Below are 7535 nucleotides of genomic sequence, written 5' to 3' on the forward strand. Positions count from 1 at the left end.
CTACACTCAGACACATTTCTAAGAATTTAGAAATGCATGATATCACGTTACTTTGCGGCTAGCATTGAACGAATTGTTAAACATCCGTGTAAGTGCATCCAGTGCATTTGGTAAATTGTAGCTTATCTTTTATCTCATAAATTATGACACACGACTCTTTCCTGCATGATAGTGCACTCGCCGCGCTTTTTCTTTCAACCGGTCACATTTATAAAGCTATAAAGTGCTTTTTCTTAGCTGTTGTGGTTATTTTTAATAAATAGCAATGAAAACATTCTGCATTAGTCATATAGTTCTTTCTGTAAAAAAATAATAAAGCACGCCTTGAAAAAGTGTACAATCACTAATGGTATCAAGAGAAGCAAAAAATAATGGGGGATAAGACCTTACGATTTGAGTTTCACAAACTGCACCACACACCACTTAATAATACTTGGTGTGAGTGGATTCAAACACCAGAACCGGCTCAGTTAATGTGGCTTTATGTAGTCGAGGGCAGTATCCCTCCATGTAATTTTAACAGGGCTGCGAGAAAGCGGGACATGGGGTGACCACTTTGCTTGTCACCCTCTGCCACTCTCCAAGGGTCGACAAGCCGAGCTCCAAGGAGGCGCTTGCACTCTCCACTTGTGTTAATTAAAGACTTCTACTGGACAAGAGTTAGCAATTAGAGTGTCTCCTCAACTACTGTATGTCCCCAGGGAGGTGCCAGGAGGAACTCCCACTCACCCATTAATGTTTAAACTGGCCTGATTGAGCTGAATTATTCAGTGAATCACTCGTCCTCTTGGGGTAAGTACCTCCTTGTTGGTTTGGTCCTCAGGCCCCTCTCTATGTTACTGTACGGGCAGCTGCAGCAGCTTTGGTTGAGTCTGCGACTGTTGCCGTCTCCGAGGGACTGTAAACGTAGATAGATACTGTAAACTGGGAAAAAAGACATAAAAACCGAATACAATGGTCAAATTGGTATTAGGAGTTAGTGTCAGGCATCATTAGAGGTAAGATGTTCTCAGAGTGTCACCATTTTGAACCCTCACAGAGGCAACATTCACAAAAAAATCCCTATTTCACTTTATATAGCAGCCACTCAGTGCCTGTTCATACACAATAAAACTTGAATAAACAGGCACGATCTCTTGTGAAGAGTGTCTCAATCTTTATAACACTGCATGGCACCCCGCCAACTGTGGATTCAGTCAGTTATAAGAATGAGAAAAGTGGAGGCGCCACTGCATGTATGTCGTGTTTGTCATCGACTTAGACCAAAAATCTAAACACTACTTTAAGAACAGTAAAAGAACAGTGTGACCTGTTGGTAGATCCTGATTTGATCCTGTCTCCATGTTGGGGATGATTTATAATCATAGCTAATTAATAAAGTTACTGCTGTTGTTCCTTTTTTAAATGAGAACAACTCTCTCACAGTGGAAGCATGTGGATCCTGCTGCTGTCTGAAGGTGGCTGCAGGTATTTGATAAATTCAGAGTAAAGACTCCTAAAACAGCTGGAAACAACCTAGTAAACTGTGTCACTGTGTGGAAGCTCACCTTCCTGATTTGAAGACCAGTATGGTCCAGACTAATTACAAGTAACGACTGAAGTGCTGTTGTTCCGTGTGCTCAAATGATGTGCCGCCCTCCTGCTTGGAAGACATGCTTTATGCTGCTGTCTGATAGGCCAGGTATTGAAAAAACTTAGAGGAAAGACTCTCTCTATGATGTTTTTGAATGACTAATGGCTGTGAAAAGTCTTCCCTTTATCGCTTCACACAAGTCAAAGTACCTATACTTGTTTGTGACTGTCTGTTAATGTGACTAGGTGCAGTTTAGACTTGTGCTGTGTTAAAAGTGATATGGTAGTGTTACTAGGTGACTGACTTGGTCAGATTGCCGTTGGGACTTTAATGGAAACGTTAGCAGGCGGCTTTTCAGACATGAAGCCGACACATTAAGTTGCACGACACGAAGTCAAAAGATGCTGCGGACAGAAAAAGTGCTGGTTAGTATTGAGACGAGGATTTTTCTGTTTGTTATGTGCAGTTGATAGGTTGTGTTTCAGTGTCCTTTATCACTCAAGCCTAAAGCTGAGAAGAATTAAACTTGTATTTGTCCCTTGTGGCCACATGGGCCACTATTGTCATCCATCCTTCCATCCATCCATCCATCCATCCATCCATCCATCCATCCATTATCTATACACCGCTTAATCCTCACCAGGGTCGCGGGGGGCTGGAGTCTATCCCAGCTGACTTAGGGTGAAGGCAGGGGACACCCTGGACAGGTCACCAGTCTATCACAGGGCTACACTTAGAGACAGACAACCAAGCACACTCACATTCACACCTACGGACAATTTAGAATCATCAATTAACCTCAACATGTTTCAGGACCTTGTGAGAGGAAGAACCTGAAGAGAACCCACGCTGCACGGGGAGAACATGCAAACTCCACGCAGAAAGATCCTGGGTGTCCTCACTGGGACGCAAACCGGCAACCTTCTTGCTGTGAGGCAACAGTGCTAATCACCGATCCATCCTTGCAGTCACTTCTCAGTAAAATGCATACAGTGCTGCTTTAAAGTGTCTCTCTGGTCATTCATTCAAACTCGAAAAGCTCATCTATGTGTATCAAAGTTACATAGACTTTTTTCTTCATGAAGATAATCCCCTCCTGCCTTGAAATAGCTTAGATGCAACTCTACACAGTTGCTTCCTCTCGATTGTGCAGATGTATGAAGTACATCAGCATTCAGCATACGTGTTCAAGCTGGAAACCAATTCTGTAGAGGAACAGTGCTACAGAAAGGGCTGCAAGGTGGCTCTGTGGTTAGCACTGTTGCTTTGCAGCAAGAAGGTCAGTTCACGCCCCGGTGAGGACACCCGGGATCTTTCTGCGTGGAGTTTGCATGTTCTCCCCGTGCAGTGTGGGTTCTCTCCGGGTTTTCCGGCTTCCTCCCACAAGGTCCAAAAACATGTTGAGGTTAACAACCAAATTGTCTGGAGGTGTGAATGTGAGTGTGCTTGATTGTCTGTCTCTAAGTGTAGCCCTGCGACAGACTGGTGACCTGTCCAGGGTGTCCCCTGCCTTCACCCTGAGTCAGCTGGGATAGACTCCAGCCCCCCGCGACCCTAGTGAGGATTAAGCAGTGGATAGATAATGGATGGATGTTTGATGTTGGTGGTCTTATTTTGGAAATACAGAAAGATCCAGGCCTCCTCTTTCCTCCAGCTGTCAGAGTATAGGCTAAGCTAAGCTAATCACCTCCTGATTCCACTGTAGCTCTGAACTGAGTGAAGAAACTTTAGAGTGGCATCAATCTTCTCATCTAAAATTTGTGAAGAAAGTGAAAATGTACGAGAAGTGAATGATTTAAATCTGCACAGCGCTCACGGGATGTTTTCAAATAAGTCCAGCTCTTTAATCACTTATAGTCGTTATCCTCACTCTTTGTAATTTGTGAACGCTTTCAGGCAGCAGAGCAGAGAAATGGTTGCAACTGAGATTCTTAGAAAGCCTAAGTTTACTTTGTCATTTTCCAATTTACTCTAAAGTTGTTGGGGAAAGTGCATTTCATGACCCAATGGAGCTTATGTAACATTTCACAAGAGGTGCAATTTTGCCCGCGGTTCAGATTGTCCGTGCACACACAACATACAGTTTGTCTCACACTGATCCTAATCCATTATTCACAACATTTCTTCCTCTCACAGAGGCAATCAGAATAGCCCTTTTTTGATCTGTTTTGAGGAGAAATTCCTTCAAAAGTCAACTGCCTTGGCTGCGTGTTCTTACTATAACTGGAACCATTTGTAGTACATATCCATTTTTTAACAAATCTGTTGCAATGTGCAAGTAAAGCCTGGGTTATCTATATTGAACCAAATTCTGGCATTGCTTCTGGCATCCTACACATTCTCATTGTGAAAACAGCAGTTACCTTGGTAACAAGCACACCACAATAAGGGCATCTTAGGAGACAAACAAATCGTGCTATGCCGTGGAGGCTGGGGCCGTGTGATAGATTTACGTAATCAAGGACATTTACTGTACAGCCACTCTTACCGTGATCTTGAACATCTCCATAGCAACACGTATAGTGGTTGTTCTGTTATATGGACCCATCCCTTGTCTCTTCCACCACGTAGACGCTTAATTCACACTGACCGCGGCAGCTTTAATTCCCTCCAGCCTCTCCAGCGTTTAGCGAGTAAAAAGGATGAATCGAGAGTGCTGACTCTAACACAGGCAGTGACAAAGTTTCCTCAACAATCCAACTGCGCATCAGTGTTTTCCTCATGCATATATGCCCAGGGCAAGCTTGATGGGGTAATTGGATGAGTTTGTTCACTTAAGCCAACAGATGTTCCTCAGCAGTCACAGCTGTTAGTTTTATTTGGTAACAGAATACTTTAGAGGAGATCTGAGAGCTGTTATCCCAAAAGAAAAATGACGCAAATTCACACATTTGAACATCGTGCCTTGCTTCAGTGGACTGTGAAGAATAAATAAACTATATTTGTGGTTCGCATTTGTCACAGCCAGTGCTGCTATGCTTTTGATTTTTGGTGACATTCGCTTCATAGCGGCAGCTGAATTTGTCCTTCTCGGTTTGGATCCGTCAGCTGCAGCAGGTCAGGGAGCTGTTCTGGTTTCTGCTCATACCTTCTTTATCAGACTTCAGCTTCAGGACCACTGGGACATGTGCTGTACGGTCGGCTTCATTAGAGGCCCATCATATATAGTGTGGACTTTATGGGTGCGAGTATGTGTGTGCGTATCCCAGTAACAAGGGAGCAGTAGCCTCTCACCACAGAAACAGCCTCGGATAAATGCTGAAACCCTGTATGCCTGAAAGAACAGCACCCAAAACCTAATTACCACCACCTCTGCTCCTCTGCGCAGCAAACCGAATTTGGTTTGTGGGCACTCCATCACCTAGAAAGTTCATCTTTGGCCCATTATCATTTGCTGCCATCCTGCTCTTTCTTTCTTTCTTTCTTTCTTTCTTTCTTTCTTTGTAAGCACTTTGTTTCACATTTACAGACAGACTTTTTCAACATATTTGAACAAACGTTTGTTTCTGTTACAAGCAAGACCAACAGATTAGGATGATAACTTTAAAAAAAATTATAAAATTCCTGTTCTGTGGTCATTTTCAAGCTATCATATATTTCCTCCTTCATCAATACTGTCAGCAGAATCTACACATCGATATCACTGTTAATTGCTGTATTGTTTATTACTGTGGAAAAATTTAAAAAGTAAATAAATAAATAACCACAAACAAGAAAACACAAGAGAGGAAATCTCCCTCGTATTAAACTGTAAATATGTTTTGCATCAGAAAAGCAGTCGTTTCAAAAACGGGCTAGAAAAGTGAATTATTTGTAACTTTATACCAAATTGGTCACATAAATGCCCATTTACCTTAAAATCCATAAAATTACAATCAGGATTCCAGATTAGGTGCCAGCAATTAATACCTCGTTGGGTATAGTGGCAGGTTTTATTCAAACCTCTGATTTCTAATTTCTGCTGTTGTCTTTGTTGTCAAAGTTTGTGGCGTCATCGCGCCAAGATTTAAAGAGCTCTCTGAGGCCTTCAGGAAATAAGGCTGTGGATGCCTATGAGCCTGGCAATGGTTTAAAAAGATCTCCAAATGATTTTAAATAAATCATTCCACTGTGAGGAGAATCATCTTCAAGTGGCGCATATTTCAAATCACTGCCAATTTGTCCGGGAATGGTCGCTCCAGCAAATTTAGTCCATATACAGACTGTTTGATGCAAAAAGAATCCCAAAATCTTATCACAGGCTCTGCAGGACACTCTGCAGCTGTTGGTGTCAAAGTGCTGCATCAAAACAACATCAGAGCAAAACTACAGTTTGTTAGTGAGCATACAGGCAAAGAGCAGGACTTCTGGAATAATATGTCTCAGACTGATGTGTCACAGATCGAGTCGTCTGGCTGCGGTAAGAGTAGATGTGTTTGCTGCAGCTTTTCAGGATGAGCACCTCACGCTAACTATGAAGCATTGATGATTTATTATTGCTTGACTGACTGGGCAGCTTGCAGTCATTGATTCAACGATGGATTCTGCATCATATCAAAGAGTGTTTGAAGACACTTAGAGGCCATCTGTCCCAATGTTAAAGTTTAACCAGGAGTGAGCTTAATGATTGTGAGCACGCTGAGCAAATTCATGAAGCTCAAAAAGAAGAAACGAAGGCCCGCGGAACCTAAATTTGCATTTTCCTTTTAAATCCTTCCCCTCTACCCCCTATTGTGTGGGGATTTTAAAATGGGCAGCACACACAAGAAAAACATGTTGAAGCTGAGGGAGTTTAGCACGGAGGCGTGGCAAGCCGATGTCAGAGACTGGTAGACATTTATGCAAACTGCCTACTAGATGTTCTATCTCCTGAAAGAGGCAAAAGTCACATCTACTGATATTTTGTTTAATGAATTATTTCAAAAAGCTAATTTTCCTGCTCTGTTGTTTGTCTTTAACCACTTTTTCAAAGAGAATCAAATGTTTTCTTGCCCAACAAAACCAGCGATTCCCATGAGATGTACAAATTATGTCACATGACTGCATGTTTATGTCATGTGGCCCAAGAAGGATAAACAGGGACACCACTAGTCCCAACATACAACATTTTAACCACATTTCTAATATTGTATGGTCCCCCTTGTGCTGCCAAAACAGAACCTTGGGCTCCTAATTGTGTTCCTCAAGGTGTTCCAGAGCAGTTTTTTGCACATTGTTCTGCTGGGGGGAGGCCATGGGGGGGATACGTTTGGTCTGTTTTTAGGTGGGTGGTACATATCAAAGCAGAACATTAAGTCGTAAACAAGACGATGGGTGTCATTTGTTTTTTTTTTTATTGTGTTAATTCGTTTTGCTTAGAATGCCCATATTGAATGTCAAAGTGTGAATCTTTATCTTCCTGTGATTCTGGAAGAACAACAAGCCTCTTCTCAGCTGAGACTGTTATGAGTTTAAAAGGAAAAAGCACTTAGTGGGTAGGGAGAGTATATCAAATGATGATATGATGAATGATGAGCTCCATTGTGGGAATTGTATATCCACCTCGTGGAACTTGACTCTTTCTAGGCACTAACAGTCTGGCTTAACTCGGCCTCTGGTGCAAAGACTTTAATGATTTTTTTTTTAATATGTATGTACTGCTATTGTGAGTCATCTGAGTTAAGTAGTTAAGAATCTATTTATCTGTGCTGTTCAGTTGTCCTTGTACATGTTGAATTACCTTCACCTTTTGGCTTCTAAGGAATGTACAAACCCTTATTTTAGTTTATAACACAAATACATATAAGAATGTAGAGTTTTAATGCAAATGTTTACTTCTTCTCTGAGGGTATTTTGGATTTTTGTAGCAGGGTTTTCCAACATTGTCCTTTACATTTGTTTATGCACCAGCCTCCACTTGTAGGTGTTAACAAATGCATTTAAAAAGTGTTCTAAATCACTTATTAAATGCTCATATTCTGCTTACAAATAGAAAATTGGGGGA

Source organism: Stegastes partitus, unplaced genomic scaffold (genome assembly GCF_000690725.1).
Source record: "Stegastes partitus isolate 25-593 unplaced genomic scaffold, Stegastes_partitus-1.0.2 Scaffold2064, whole genome shotgun sequence".
In the NCBI taxonomy this organism is placed as follows: domain Eukaryota; kingdom Metazoa; phylum Chordata; class Actinopteri; family Pomacentridae; genus Stegastes; species Stegastes partitus.